At 42.5% G+C, this 15,554-nt stretch overlaps 1 protein-coding gene across 1 annotated transcript in view; it reads right to left on the reverse strand.

Moving 5' to 3' along the window:
* The window catches only part of LOC104132492 (multiple epidermal growth factor-like domains protein 6), a 230,410-nt gene that overhangs the window by 90,449 nt on the left and 124,407 nt on the right, over window positions 1-15,554 (reverse strand). The window lies entirely within an intron of this gene.

Here is a 15,554-nt window from a genome sequence, read left to right on the forward strand (position 1 = left end):
CTGTCCTTTCCTTAACAGCCCCCAGGGATGGCAACTCCATGTGTCTCCATCTCACCCAGGGGCGACACTGGTACCAAATTATCCTGACTGCCAAAGCCAAACCTCCTTTGTGCAACAGGCATCTATAAAGAAACCTCCTTTCAATATTAAAGACTCTCATTGACTTAATTGCTCTTTAGATCACGTTCTCAAACCAGCTAAGGGATTTACCCACCCAAGCGGGTGCGGATGAGGAGACTGGGATTTCAAGAAATAAGAGTGGCTGCGACGAAAGGCAAGTCTGCTATTGCTGCTGGGGGGGAGCAACACAAAGAGGGGTTTTCTCCCCATATTGCACTTAAGGAACAAGGAGTCTGGCTTTCCTATTTTTGCTGCTGATATATCTGCTTTGCATTTAGCTTTCATGGTTTACATTTTTTTTTTATGCTTTTATGTTTATTCCGTTTTAGAAAGCCTAATCAAAATTAAATGAAAAAGGAAGTCTTAAAGATGACTTGGAAACGCACAACATCCTGGACCTAAGGAAATGTATTTATAAAGTTTAAAATTTAATATTTCACATGTGAATTTCACTTACCTAAAATGAAGTCCTGGTGTTGACTAGTGTTTAAATTTGGACCATTTGCTAACACGCACCACTTTTTAATCCTTCTGCTATATTTGCTGTTTTACTAGACTGTATACTCCATACATCTCCTACTGCTCGGAGACATCTGGAATGCTCTCTTTTCAAAAAGAAGTTTTGCTTTTTAAAATGTGAGCAGTAAACAGAAAATGTTATTCATGTTGTTGAATTCTACACTGTTAAGAAACGGCCTGCTGAAAAATGCCAGGACAAAATCAAAACCAGGAAACCATTTGTCTTGAGTATCACAGAAATAAAATAAGCAAAAAGGCTCAGAAAAATATAACAAGGAAGCAGCTGAACTATATAGTACACCATGTTCTAGTATTTATACCTCAATAAACTCAAATACTGGGAGCATCAGTACATGAATTTTATAGGCTACAATCAGCTGCAGAATTTCTCTAATATACCCAATACAGTTTTAAGTTAGGGTATCAGCACTTAGAAAGGAGAAAAAAAAAATGGTCCAGCTAATAAAAACCGAGCACTTGGAGTTAGCTTGATTTGTTAGTCTCTGTTTGAACGTTTGAAGAAGTGACTTGGTTTACGGGGAAGCTCTGCACCCAGCAGCTCCCGCTCCAGCTCTTCTTTCAACGGCATTTCCCTCGTGCTGGCACATCCCGAAAGGCCGTAAGGCAATTATATTGCTGAAAGGCAACATAATCAAATGAAAAATAAAAAAAGCTCTATAATACTTGCATATAGCGATACCTAACCCCACCCCGAGACTCCCTGCAGCAAGTGGGGAAAAACCAGAGGTGAGATAGACAAGCCTGCAATGCAACCCCACAGCCACCTTCCCAGGATGCCACCTGAGCGGCAAGCTTGGTGACAGACGATCCCTTGGGCTTTCTCTACAAGATCAGTATTTTAAGGATTATATGTCGAAAGATTCCTTCACGTACTACAGAAATAATCCAGAAAAATGCAACATGCAGTCGCCTTCCAACGTCTCCTACATCTCAAGGCCAGGAAGCAACTTTGCCCCCAGTTACAGAAGAAAAATGCCTTAATTATTTTGTCTGGGGAGCAGTCTGCAAAGTAGACACTAATCTAAATGCATGAACTGCACTTGAAAGTTTTAAAAGTCTAACTAGTTTGGACTTCTATATTTAAATTGCTATACTAGTAAAGGACATATATACCAGGAAAACAAGAGCTTACTCTGTTCTAGGTACAGAAGTAGCCATTTCTTTTTCTACACGGAAGTAACTGTAGGAATATAAAATTATTCTAGAATTATGAAGTTGTAAAAATATAAAAAAATATTCTAGAAGTAGAAAGTCATTATATTCTAATTCTAGAATATTATGGGATTATGGCAGATTGTATCTGTTTAACAATACACTAAAATTGAATTTGGATTAGTTTCCACTGTAGATCAAACTGAAACACCTACGTGCTCAACTTTCTGTAGTCACAATTCAGGACGCTTATCTGAATAACCCGAATTTCAAGCCATTTATGGCTTGCTTATCACAAGTCAGACCGTGATGAAGGCAACTGCGTTCCCACAAAACAGAGGGAGAGCAATCTGCTGAGATGAGAGGCGGAGAAGCAAAACGCGAGTGGGGTGCTGGCCCACGGTGATCTCGCGAAGGGGATTATGCTGCTGGGCGAAGAGAGCTGAGTCAGTATGTGAATACCCTCCTCCTCACCTCCGAAAGATTTCAAGAGATTCCCCATCAAAGGCGTCTCTGCCTTCCATGCTGTCCGTGCGCAGCACGTGCCGCATCACGTACCCGAGGAGGTACAGGGATCGGGTCCCCACTTGCCCACTTTTCATTGAGTTGGAAAACCTTTAAAATCATTGAGTTCAGCCATAAGGAAGGTAGAGAATAAACTAGAACTCGTGATAATTCAGGCTCCCAACACAACCCCCATGCCCCTAATCCGGTAAAAATTTGTAAGCCAATCCTTTCCCTGGAAGATGAGGATGGAGATATCTGGGAGGACCCTAAACAAGAACTTAGCAATGAGAGTCAATTAGATGAATCAGAATTTAAGGTAGCCCCTATTATTAAAACTGAGATATGTGTCGGCCCTCAAAGAGGCAACCGGAGAAAACAGAGGGAGAGCAATCTGCTGAGATGAGAGGCGGAGAAGCAAAACGCGAGTGGGGTGCTGGCCCACGGTGATCTCGCGAAGGGGATTATGCTGCTGGGCGAAGAGAGCTGAGTCAGTATGTGAATGCCCCCCTCCTCCTCATCTCCCAAAGATTTCAAGAGATTCCCCACCAAAGGCGTCTCTGCTTTCCATGCTGTCCATGCGCAGCACGTGCCACATCACGTACCCGAGGAGGTACAGGGATCGGCTCCCCACTTGCCCACTTTTCATTGGGTTGGAAAACCTTTAAAATCATTGAGTTCAACCATAAGGAAGGTAGAGAATAAACTAGAACTCGTGATAATTCAGGCTCCCAACACAACCCCCATGCCCCTAATCCGGTAAAAATTTGTAAGCCAATCCTTTCCCTGGAAGATGAGGATGGAGATATCTGGGAGGACCCTAAACAAGAACTTAGCAATGAGAGTCAATTAGATGAATCAGAATTTAAGGTAGCCCCTATTATTAAAACTGAGATATGTGTCGGCCCTCAAAGAGGCAACCGGAGAAATACCGTAAAGACCACTGCAAGGGAACCCCTTCAGCTGGCCAATCTGCACGAAAAATATTTGTGGAAGCCTGATGAGAGCGAGATTGAATATCTGTGGTGTCTCTCCTTAACGGGAAGAGATTGGATTTTGTTAGATCAAGGCGAAGCAGATGGCTTTTGGGGACCAGGGGTGTTCTTGAACAAGGGCCCAGCCCCTAACACTGAACCACACTCTATTACACCCAAGTAGTGTATTGGGCAGGGGCACAGACCCTCGGGATAGAGGGGAGCCCACTGCTACGCCAGTAAGATCATTAAGTGAACTTTTTACTGCCTTACAAAAGCATACAGTCATACAAACCAAAAGTCAATCCTAGGTGTTTCCAGGATGTAAATTATTTTAGCCACCATGACATGAAGATTTTTTTAGCTCTTCATGCTTCTGAGGTGTGTGCATTTGGCCTGAGCTCTGTGCATCACGGCTGCACCCTGACCGAGAGGATGCACATCTCAACTCCCAAGCACGGGAGAAGAGGATGCACCGTACAAATGCACAAGCTGCTGCCAGCACCGTGCTCTTTCCAAAGGCAGATCCTACTGAGGAAGTTACAGATTTTGAAGTCCTCTAGACCCCTGAACAGGGCAGTCTGCTAATCTTCAAGGAAGCTTGTCCCCGGCTGATTTGATGGGCCACGTTGGCAACAGAGATTTCCCTGCCCAAAACCTGTTTTAAATACAGAGCTGGGTGATTGCTTGTTTGGAATTCAGGGTCATCACATCAGTGGCTTTTCTCATATCCTTACTAAAACATTTAGGAACAGCTATGATCAATCAGATCCTTAAACATAAACTGACAGCAGTGTTAAACACAGATAATTAGTAAACCTGCAATCATGTTTTTATTGGGGGGGGGAAGCAAGAAAAGCAAGCTATTGCCCGATCAATTCCCTACTAACAAACAGCTTAGCTTTTTAAACCATAAGAAAAGTAAACAACATGCAAAACTAAACCCCAAAAGAAGAAAAAAAACTAGCTGTGATGGCAGCAGGACTGAACATTTGCAGTATCCTCTCCACTTTTATCATCTTTCCCCTCTTTTCTGGCCATATTGTGCAAGGCAGAGCTGTGAGCAGGTGGGCTATTTTTCAACTCCTAGTTTTTAAGGTCTCCACTTGCAACACCCCAGCACCACTTGCAGGTCAAGAGCAGCCTGCAGCCACAGCTCCCACGCCTCCGAACGGAGAGGAGCCGGTGTTGCCAAAGGCCCCCATGCTTACGCTGCAAACCAGGTATGTCCTTAAACCTCCACGTAACAAATACCTGAAGGGCCATGAGCCTCCAAAGGGACTTGGAAATGTTTGTCCCTGTTTTAAAGACTGGAGAGGCACTTCATACAAACGCAAGTCCTCTTTGCTTCTAAATCCTTTTTTTCCCAGAGAGCCTGCCTAGCAAAATTTCTGCAGTGACTACTCCCACATCAGTGCACCACCCACTCTCCCGCAGGTCTGCAATGTAGGCATACACATATACTTGGGCTCTGGTGCAGGACAGCTGCCACTTTGGATTTCAAAGTGCCTGCAGAAACACTGAAAGGCAGACCTGCTTTTCTTCCTAATTCAATTTCTTTTTTTAAAGCACCGCATTCCTCCCAAGGTCATTATTTGCAACTTTTATCGCTTTTCACATGCCTTCCTTCTGTGCACGTGTGTGCAGCTGCTCTGAAAGTACAAGATGAAACGGTCTTCTAATAGGACGTTTATTGCACACTTTTCCTGCTTGCATGTTTTTAGTAAAATGAAAGGTATAAGGTTATTTAAAATACAGCCTCTACTGCTCACCTGAGCTCCTTGCTTGGGCTGGCCAAGCAAACGATGCTACAAACTTTTTGAGAATCCCAAATGGAAGGAGAGATGCTGTGCCAAGGGCATCCCAGGGATGGCGTTCACATCGAGGACACCTTGCAAGAGCACAACGGGAGGGCTCAGCAGGCGCAGGGTGGCAGAGCAAGGTTTACCTCTCAGCTAGCTTCGCGCAGCCAGTGGCCCTTCTTCTGGGTGACAAACGAAGTGGCTTTCTCTCCCTTGACCGTAAAAACATGCACAGACTGATAACTGTTCAAAGCCAGTGCCTCGACTTATCTATCAGAAAGTACTTCTGGAGAAAGAAACAAGAACTGGACAGTATGGACCTCATCATTTGAGAATTTTTTTTTTAGTTTTGGCATAAACTCTATACTTTGGCAAGTAAAGAGCAACACGAAGAGAGGCAGAGACCAAATAGTTGTGAGCATCACCCACCCCAGAAACACCAGAGGCCATACCAAACACCGTATCATATGGATGAAAAGATTTCCATCCAGCTGGGAGCTGATGTGAGAAGCACGTTCTGGGTACACGCTAGAGCCGTCGCCACCACCGTACCATCTGCGGATCTGGCCCAAATGACTTTCACAGAAGCATAACCACGCCCTTTTTACTAGATGCCTAAAATATACTACTTAAAATTGGAATGAGTGCCACATGCACGTTTCCATCTTCCAGTCACCACGATCCCCCCCCAGCTCACTACAGAAAGGGTGCAACCAGCAGAAGCACACAACAAGCAGACGAACACAAAACCCTACTTGCATTTACTTAGAGGATGCTTTATGCTGAAGGTTTTAAAGTCAGATTATAAATGAATGAAAAATAATTATAGTACTTATTTTATAAATAATCATGACCGGAAAGAGGAAGCACAGTCTACTCTTTGCAGCTTTATCTTAAAATTCAGGGGTTTGCCTCTTCTTTACCCAGGGAGCTCTGTGGGTTGTTGGTCCCCACACAATATTGTGAGGATTAAACAGTCAGTGACGGTGGTGATAGAGAAACAGGCAAGGGAAGATTGGATCTTATGCAAAGAACCACAAGGAGAAACCTTAAGTGGCTACATTTAAAATTATTGCAAGTAGATAAACTGTTCAACTCAAGCACATATTTGGAAATAAAATAACAAAAATCTGCCTTACCACTCCCTTGCCCTGACTAGCTCGCCTAGGCTCTTCAGCTGCAGATCCTTTAATACATCTGACATGAAAACTCTCTTATTGTTTGCAATTTAAGGCTATATTTAAAATCAACAAAGACGTACGACAACGCTTTCCCTTCTGTTATCCGTAACGGCGCTGTGATTAGTCTCTTCTATACATTCCAAAGGATGTTTAAACCTCACACAAGTTATGAAGTGAAAATATCATATGGTCTTTCCCCACTAATTTACATGGCACATTTTACACATTAATTCAGTGTGTTTCTAAATTAAATAGTTTATAGAGTTAAGGGAAGGAAGGCCTGGTTCCCAGGCATTCATAAGCTGATCACAAAAGTCAGAAATTATTTCTATAAAAGTGAAACATAAAATAGGAACAGCTATTGCTGTAAGTAGATAAATTTATGACAGATTCAACTCACAGCTTCCTTTAAATCAGAAGTTCTCCCCAAGTCCTGAGTCTGAAAATGTCCATAATTCGACAGCCAGTGTGAATCCACTCACAAATGTGCTCACTATTAAGCATGACAATTTGCTCTGGAAGCAGAAGTTTTTAAAACGTTCTCTCCTGGTTTACTACCACTAAAGTGGTTTGCAAGGTTTGAAAGTCTGATTGGAGGCGTTTTGAAGCTCCTATTGCTAGAAAAATATTTGTCCAATTTTTCCACAATGAAGGAAGTTTGACATTAGTATTGATTCTAGGAAGAAAAATACAAGTTTAAAGTCTGGACAAAACCAAAGCCTAAAATTCAACAAGAAAAAGCAGAATTTCTGTTCATGTTAATAGAAAACATATTTCTGTTTCATTGAACCAAACTTAGCAGCAAAGAGGGAAAAGAGCAATTTTTTGATAGCTGTGTGATTTTAAATTGCAAAATCCCTTGTCCAGGGTTTTTTTATGCTTCACAAAAACCCCATAAATATGCTACAAGCTCTTTTGAGTGGCCTACTAGAACTTGATGTTAAAACACCTTTGTGAAATAGCTTTCAGCATAGATAAATGTGCTCCTGCGGAGCCAGCTGGGTCATTTTGAACTGTTAGTGCTCTTAGGCTTTTATTTTTGCTCCTCGGCTATTTGTTTCTGCCTTTTCCTGGCCCCTCCGATGGATTATATGAGCATCCATTGTCCGCTCCGGTTCAAAGTCAGCCAGGTTAGCTCCAATCGCTGCTGAAGCTTGCTTAAATTTCAGTAAGTCACAGGTGTCTGAGGCAAGCCTGCTACAACAAAATTAATTAACGGAAGAGCTTCAGCAAGCCATGCTGAAAGGAGCGTGTCACATCTGATAAGAGATTGGGTAAAAGGCACAGTTAAGAGATTCCTTACCCAATTTAGGCCTGCAAACTGACTCCACAATGAAAGAGGACCCTTGTTAGGGCAGTGAGTTTTCCACTACATTTCTTCTTTGCCTGGGATTAAGGACAAAGCAGCTTTAACGGGCACCTATTTCAGCAGGGCCATACAATTAGCCATGCACAGAGACAGGCTTTCCAAGTTACCTGATTATTTACCTTCCCCTGAAAAGCGATGGCAACAAAACCCCACAGCTTTTTGTACGGGATTCGCCGTCTTTCAGTCCATCACCTTCCTTTAGACCTCCCCGCTCACGCTGTCACATTGCAGAGAGGAATTTCCTACCCTGTTGTTGTCACCTTGCCCTAGATTTCAGGTGTTTTCCAGGTAGCTACGACAACTTCTAGCTGTGCCTAGGTCAGGTTTCCTTTCTCTCATCCCTGGTTTATCTGTCTTTATATTGAGAACACCAAAGGACAGGGGCCACGGCACTGTGAAATGCTGAACAGCAGACACCTATGCGACTATGTCTGTGTTGGGTAATAGATATTTATGTCCAGGTCGAAGGGAGATGCATTTCCCGATGACTGTTTTCAAGAAGGGAAGAGGACAGAGGAATCTCCGAGGTACGGCTTTTGGGGGCAGAAGCATGGAGGAAAGGCAGAGAGCTGCTTCCAGCAGGCGTGCCCAGCACAAGCAGCCCTACCCCATCCCTGGTGGGATTTAAAAGCCGGGCAGACAAGGTTCTTAGGGCCAGGGTTTAGTGGTGGGATGGCAGGGGTAGGGGAACGGTTGGGTTTGATGATCTTAAAGGGCTTTTCCAACCTAAACGATTCTATAATTCTACAGCTCCAGGGGACAGGCTCAGCAATCGCTGTTGGGGAGCAGACATCTATAAGCATTGAAAGGGGCAATCCACCTGATCAAGTCTTAAAGACCTGGATTTAATTTCCTGATCTGTCACTGGCCTTACTGGAGAGTAAATACATGAATAAACTGCTGCGAGATGTCACGCAACCCTGTTCATGGGGACCACAGATGATTTGAAAGAACGACATTGTTTTGCCAAAGATCCTGACAATTTGAATTCATTGCCAGGATGGGGGAGGAATATATCAGGGAAAGATTTGCTCCAAGACTTTTTTTTTTACTTTTCTTTTTTTAAATATTGCTTTCACGTGAAGACTGGCACAATGCAACCATTGAATGCGGTGACTTGTTCCTCACCAATGACCGGATCCCGCAATCACAGTTCATTACTCAGATGTCCCTCAAGAGCAGATCTCCTGGACAGAGCGAAGTGAAAAGAAAAAAAATGGCCAATATCTGTACTGCCAATTTCTGCTTACTTTCAATGCCTGACGTGTCAATCTCTCCCGAGATATTTAACAGTGGTTTAGCTCAATAAACAGCCAAGAGCCCCATATCCACAACTCTATATGCAAACCATATGTCGCAGTTGAAAACTCTGAAGATTATAATTAGAACTGTCCATTCAATTTAAATAAGGTCAAGAATGAAAACTATTTCAAATTCAATAAACAGGCCATTTGAAAGCGCAGACGCTGTGGAGGACAAGCTTAACAACATAATTGACAGGTAAAGCTTCATTTCTAATCCTCATTTTGATATCGTCTGTAGCCTCAGGAGTCAAAACACATCACTGCTCAGTCCTCAAAATATGCAGAGAAAATGAAAATGTCAGTTGAATGAAAAAAAGGAGAAGCATCTGTTTGATAGCTGTGTAAGCCTGTGATATGTAAACTGCTTTGGAGTCAAGCAGCCCTAATTAGAGTTTCAAGGCATTCTTCATTAAATATACACACAGACATATATATGTGTGTGTGTATATATGTATATGAGTTTTAAGCAATTATTGAGGCCAGATAATTTGCAAGAAAATCAGGATATAGAATTAAAGTGAGGAACATGATAATTTCATGGACCGACCTCAGAGAACATTGTGGTGTTTTCACACAGCCGGGAAGAAATTCTTTTCTCTGTCTTTTCACAAAGCAGACCTGTACGTTTTTCCCCACTCTTAGTCCTTAAGACAAAACCAAAGAATGATCCATTTCTGAATCTCGGAGTAATACACAGAATCTCACCAAAGGAAAGCCAAGAAGGAAGACTGATAGGGTTACCAGCCTCCGCAGTGGGCTTATACTAACAGATATTTTGGCAACTGTACACCCTTGACGATTCCAGTTCGCATCAATATGAAACCCACACAGATGGACATAAACTCTCAGTGGAAAACTGGTGCCAGGGTAAGTGAATGGCCACATGAAATAACAGGGGAGTAAAAACCGAAGAATGACAATCCAGACAAATGCGTAACTTAGGATCTTTAAAAATGTTTCTATGCTGAAGAAAACAGCCTCATGAATTTTACTGTTTCCTGTAGAAAAGAAGTGAATGTACTGGCTGGAAACAATGAAGTTGGATGAGGATGTTTTGCCTGTGCGGGCTGGAACACAATAACTAAAGCTTTATGTAATTTCTGCTTCGGAGGAAGGCTTTGACATCACTAGCGGCAGCAGCTTCATCTCAACGCTCCCACAAGTTTTTCTGATGTGGGGCAGAACAGCAGAAGGAAAATCTTTAAATACAGTTCCTCAGCACCTTCAGTTAGGCCATGCTGGGAGGCAGGAGGGTGGCAAAGGAGGAAAGGATCTCTACGAGGAGACGTACGTAACAAGCGTCAGTGCGATACAGCCCAAAGCTCTTGCGTGGATTCAAATCTGAGACGTACTACGGAGGTTCATACATTGGACCACCAGCATCTTCTCTCAGCAGGATGTGACAGTTTGAAAAAACAGTTACAGAATAAAAAAATAAAAAAATAAAAAAAGAGAGAGAGAGAGAGAAAGAGAGGACTGATCTGATGAGAACATCTGGGTTTTGTTAGCAGCAATATTAATGCCCACTTGCTGAGCTCAGGGTCTTTACTACAGGATACATTGAGAAACGTCTTTTCCACACACAGTAGGTAAAATATGCAAAAGAAAACGATAATCACGCAAATACCTTCATAATCTGGTGTTTCCAGTTTACAGAACATACACACTGCTGGTTGGAAACACAAGTGCTCTTTGTGACAAATGTCCTACTTGGGCTGGTAAAAAGCTTGAAGATGTCACATGGATGGGCTCGTCACGCAAACTGACAGCAACACAAACCCGTCTTGGTAATAACTGGTATAATGGGTTTGGGAGGAGAAATCACCAGTCAGGAGCGTTACTGTCCAACACGTGAAACACCCACAATGCTGGGAATATACCTGCAGTGACAAGACTGTGCAGGATGAGGAAAACACGGGGGGAAACCCCACCATGCGGCCACCAAGCTCCACATCTCTGCCAGTCTCACCTAGATGAGACCTCAGCACAGCCCACTCCCTTTCTGTAAAACCTGGCTCAGTGGCATTGCTCTGCAGCCGTCAGCTCACACGGCACCTTCTCAAGAAGCTGCCACGAGTGTCGATCCCCACCGGAGCTACCGCAACTCCAGGCTGATCTGCATCGTAATCGCCAGCGAGCAGAAGACAGCATCTTACACAACACAGGTTTTCTTGCTCTGCTTCCTTATGACATATAGTAACTGTGAGGCTGCAGAGATTCATCCATGAGAGAAGTGACATCAACACATCCCAAACCTGTCCATACCAACTTCCAGAGCTGGATCCTAATAAACAACGTCACCATGCACAGAGGATTCCCTTTTTTTTTTTCCTTCTTTATTTTTCCTCTTACTGAGACTAAAAATGACATCAAATTAATCACTTATTGCTCCATTTTTATCAGTTGGTTTTGGACTCTTTGGCTGACATTGAATCTCTTTTGGGATAGTAACTGTTAAGAAGGTCCTCAGGTGGGTCTTTCAAAGATCTGGTATGCAACAACAGCAGGTTTATTTCCAGTTGGTCATCTAATAAATCCCAGTTAAAGCCCTGGGGTACACATGTAATTAAAGTTTGAGTAATCCAATATGATGTTGATCAAACTACTGATCTTTTAATAAGGAACTGTAGCCCTCCCAGCAGTTGCTATCTCGCCGACAGTCATGTCTGGATGGCTTCCTTTGGGCCAACGCTTTGAACAGAGAAGCTGACAGATTTCTGTTTGGTTTAGATTTTATCACAAATTGTTTTAAAGCTTTTTAAGGCTATATCAGGTGGCTCGTAAAATCCACGGGCATATCAATAAAAAATGGGATTTCTATTAGTCATCTGAGTAAAGACTAGAATTAAATGCTTCTAAAGAGGGATATAAACACCGTTCGGGAGTTGTACTTCTTCCTATCTCAGTATCTGCCGTTGGTCCTTGTTTATGTAGCCTGGAGGCAGAGCTATAGAAAAAGCAGTAGTTACCCTGCACAATACTCTCCACTGAAAGGCAAATGTGCACAGTTTTTTCTCTCATAATTTCCATTTAAAGTATGAATTGAAGGTTTCCAAGCCTCGCCTCTCTACACAAGAGTAATTCAGTGGCAATTTACATCTTCCATGTGCTGAAAATGAACACCAAGATGACTCATGGGCTGTTTATAAGATGCTTACATTTGCTGGTAAATACCTTGCTACAAACAAGCTGTAATTTAAGCATTCAAAAGTCTTGCTTCTGCATAAAATTACTACTAACCATAATTTTGGAGACCATGACCAGAGCTTCAATTTCAGGCTTGCAAAGCTCTTCCTACACAATGATTCTTAAAAGTACGAGTGTATTTTCTTCTCTGACAACGGCAATCATCGTATCTCTGTAATTGCGGAAAAGATTACCTAGCTTTTAATTCACAGAAGTCAGCTGCAACAATACCATGCTCCTTTCCTTCCCTTTAAAATAAACTAATTATTGTCAATCAGCCCCGTGGAATGTTAACATTCTCCATAACCTGCCTTTCAGAGGTAGTCATAAATGCTAGAAGCTAGTTAATATAAACTAATCGGAGCCCTAGAAATATCTCAAAACATATTTGTACTGCAGTCTATCATTTGTCATCTTATTTTGAAATATTATATTTTGCCTGGACAATACGAGTCCTTTTCTTATAGTTATATAGTGCTTTTCATCTAACTATTCAAAGCTCTTGCATTAATTAAACCACATTAAATCCCTGGCTGGTGTAACAAATACTATAATATTTCCAAACCTTACTATAATATTTCCAAACCTTAAATGTTTCATTGTCAAAAGCTGATCGGTAAAGCTTTATGCATCGAGTAGTCTGGACAGAGGAAACTTTCCAGGCCAGTATGTTTGCTCATGCCCAACTTTCTGCACAAATTCACAATTGCAAGAGCTGGAGACGCATGCAGAGAAGCCACGAAGGGGATGACCGTCATTCCCCCTGCACTTCACACAACCACTCCTTTCCAAAGATAATAGCAAGTTATGGTTCCCACTTAGTTTTTCCTTCCAGCTGGTAGAGCCCATGCGAGGCTTTTCAGATCCCAGGGGGAAGACGAGGGAGCTGGAAGCCTCGGGGAAGCAGCCCATGTGCCGAGTCTATAATCAGCTGTGACGCACGGTGAGCGTTCGAGCGCCATATGGACTACACCAGCAGATGCCATAGAGCTGGGACTCTTCCTTTGTTGACACCTGGGAGGCCTAAGACATCTAGAAACCATTTTTCCCGTTCAGTCCGTGTCAGATCAGTGATCAATAATTCATCTGCTAACCGAAATGCAGAACAGGGTAGCAGTTTTCTGTGGTTTATGAATAACACCACGCTTTATAAAACCACGCCGCTTTGGAACACAGCAGAAGATGTGCTGCAGGAAACGTATGACATGCCGATACGCCGTGCTACACCCAACCCTGTGTAATCCTTAACCTGAAAATTAAACTGCCAGTTACAAGGCTTGCTTATGCAAAAGGCTGCTATTAAAATGCTGCAGTTGAATTAAGACATTCAAAGAGAAAAATCTGTACACCAAGAAAAACCTCCACAAGAAAAAAAAAAAAAAAAAGAAGAGATTTACCAACATTATCTTGAAATAGTCATTGAATTCTTGAAATATAAGCGGTCCCAGTCTGTCCAGAGAGCCAAGGCTGCAAAGCAAGGAGGACTCCTTCAGCTGTTGCTTGGGAGCCTTGGATCAGGATATCACTCTTGACACCAGCCATTTCTACCCAGCTCGTCTGCATAAAACTTCTGCTTAAAAAGTGACTAAAAACTGACTGTGCCTGTCCTTGGCTCCAATCGATAAGACACGCATGCAGGATAAATGAGCTCACTCCTCAATGGCGATATTCACTTTGGAGGAAGCTGTCACAACTGTTAGTTCATCTACCCGGAGAGGTATCAGATGTGAGAAATGACGTGGTTATGCTCACAGCCATCTTTGCTCAGCGTGCAAGAGCAGGGCGGGGAAACTTTAGCAATAGTCAAGCATGAATCAGGAAAACAATCTAAATGAGTGCAATTAAAATTCAAAAATAAATCAATTATCAGAGCATCAGATGCTCTTCTTGGCTAAGACTGCCATCTAAGTGCCCGAAGTTCTGGTCCGAGTGATGCGTGTGCCCTTCTCTGACTGAAGAGAAACAGGTCAGACCCCAGAGGACCCTGATTTTGCTGAGTTTAGTATACAATATATTTTAGTAAGATTGAACAGGTTCGTGCATCCCCAGCAGGTAATTGAGTGGATTAGGCCTGGGAGGGCGCACAAAATGAGAGGGGACCGACCAAACCAACCCGTGGCATCCACTCCGTGCTGACAGCCGCGGCGAGCCTGAAATGAGCCCGCCAAAATTCAGCTCAGGTCCCTGCCTGCCTTGGGCTTGCTGTTAATCAGGATTCAGGTAATTCATTTTAAAGGTCCAACAACCTACAGTTTACATTCCCTTTACTGTCGATCTGCTGCAATTTTTACTACGTATTTTGGGCACATTTTGTGCCGTAGTGCTACCACGAGGAGACAAATGCAGAAAGACGACACCATTTGCCTCGGAGAGGGCAACAGCTTCTTGCAGCTATTGATCCCAGCTGGCTCCGGATGCGGCACAGGAGTGCATAAGGAAGGTCACACAAACGTCCTCCAGCCTTCATTTCTTCTCAAGAACCAGAGACAAACGCTTAAAAATGAGAATCAGGAATTTCCAGAAGAATTACTTATGAGTAGAAATAAAATTTAAATTCCCAATAAGGCTTGCAAATACAGCTATGGATGTCTTACAGCAGTTTCTGCCCAGATCTTCTCTGCAGTCATGCACAAACATCAGGCGGTTCTCCTGCCTAAATTCAATAGTCTCCAGAAAAGCACAGAAGTCTGACCACATAATGCTAAATAGTCTTTAAAATGCACAATTAATCCTTAATCTTAGTTAATATATTTCCCTTTATAAGAGGAGTGAGGGAACCCTTGATTTTTACCAACTGGGATCTCAAATCAAAAGCAGTAATTATGCTTTTGATTTGCAACTAAAGATACTGATTTGACAGTTATGAGCAACCGTAAATAAACAATATTTAAATGTAAACCCAGCTATTGCTTCTTGTTAAATTCACTTCAAATGATGAGACATCAACCAGCATTCTGGATGTACAAACTAATGGAGAAAAAAATTTTTATTCTTCAGCCTCTGACAGAGTGCTTGGCAGCTTCTTTTATATTTCAAAACTTAAATACTTGGAGTTTTCTGACTCTGCTATAAGAAGCTGGAGTCCCAGGGTACTTGAGAGCACCTAACGACAGGGTTGGAAATACCAGAAATTAGGGTTTGTCCTCTTTTCTCTCACAATTCTTTTTCTTTTGCCTACTCTATTTCTCTTCCTTTTGTATAAAACCAATACATTAAAATATTTTAGTTACCAAGATCGTTCACCCAGGGTCTGTTAAGGTCACAAGATGGAGTTGTCCGTATCCCTAATTCTCCGAGGTGGACATTAAGTGGGCGCAGTAACTCAGTTACAGATAATTAGGTAACTGCGGTACAATTCCTGCAACTGGTTTTATTTCCATATCTCAAGACAAGGTTTTGAAATAGAGAAAGATGGGTAAGGC

This window comes from Egretta garzetta, unplaced genomic scaffold (assembly GCF_000687185.1).
Source record: "Egretta garzetta isolate BGI_Z169 unplaced genomic scaffold, ASM68718v1 scaffold638, whole genome shotgun sequence".
In the NCBI taxonomy this organism is placed as follows: domain Eukaryota; kingdom Metazoa; phylum Chordata; class Aves; order Pelecaniformes; family Ardeidae; genus Egretta; species Egretta garzetta.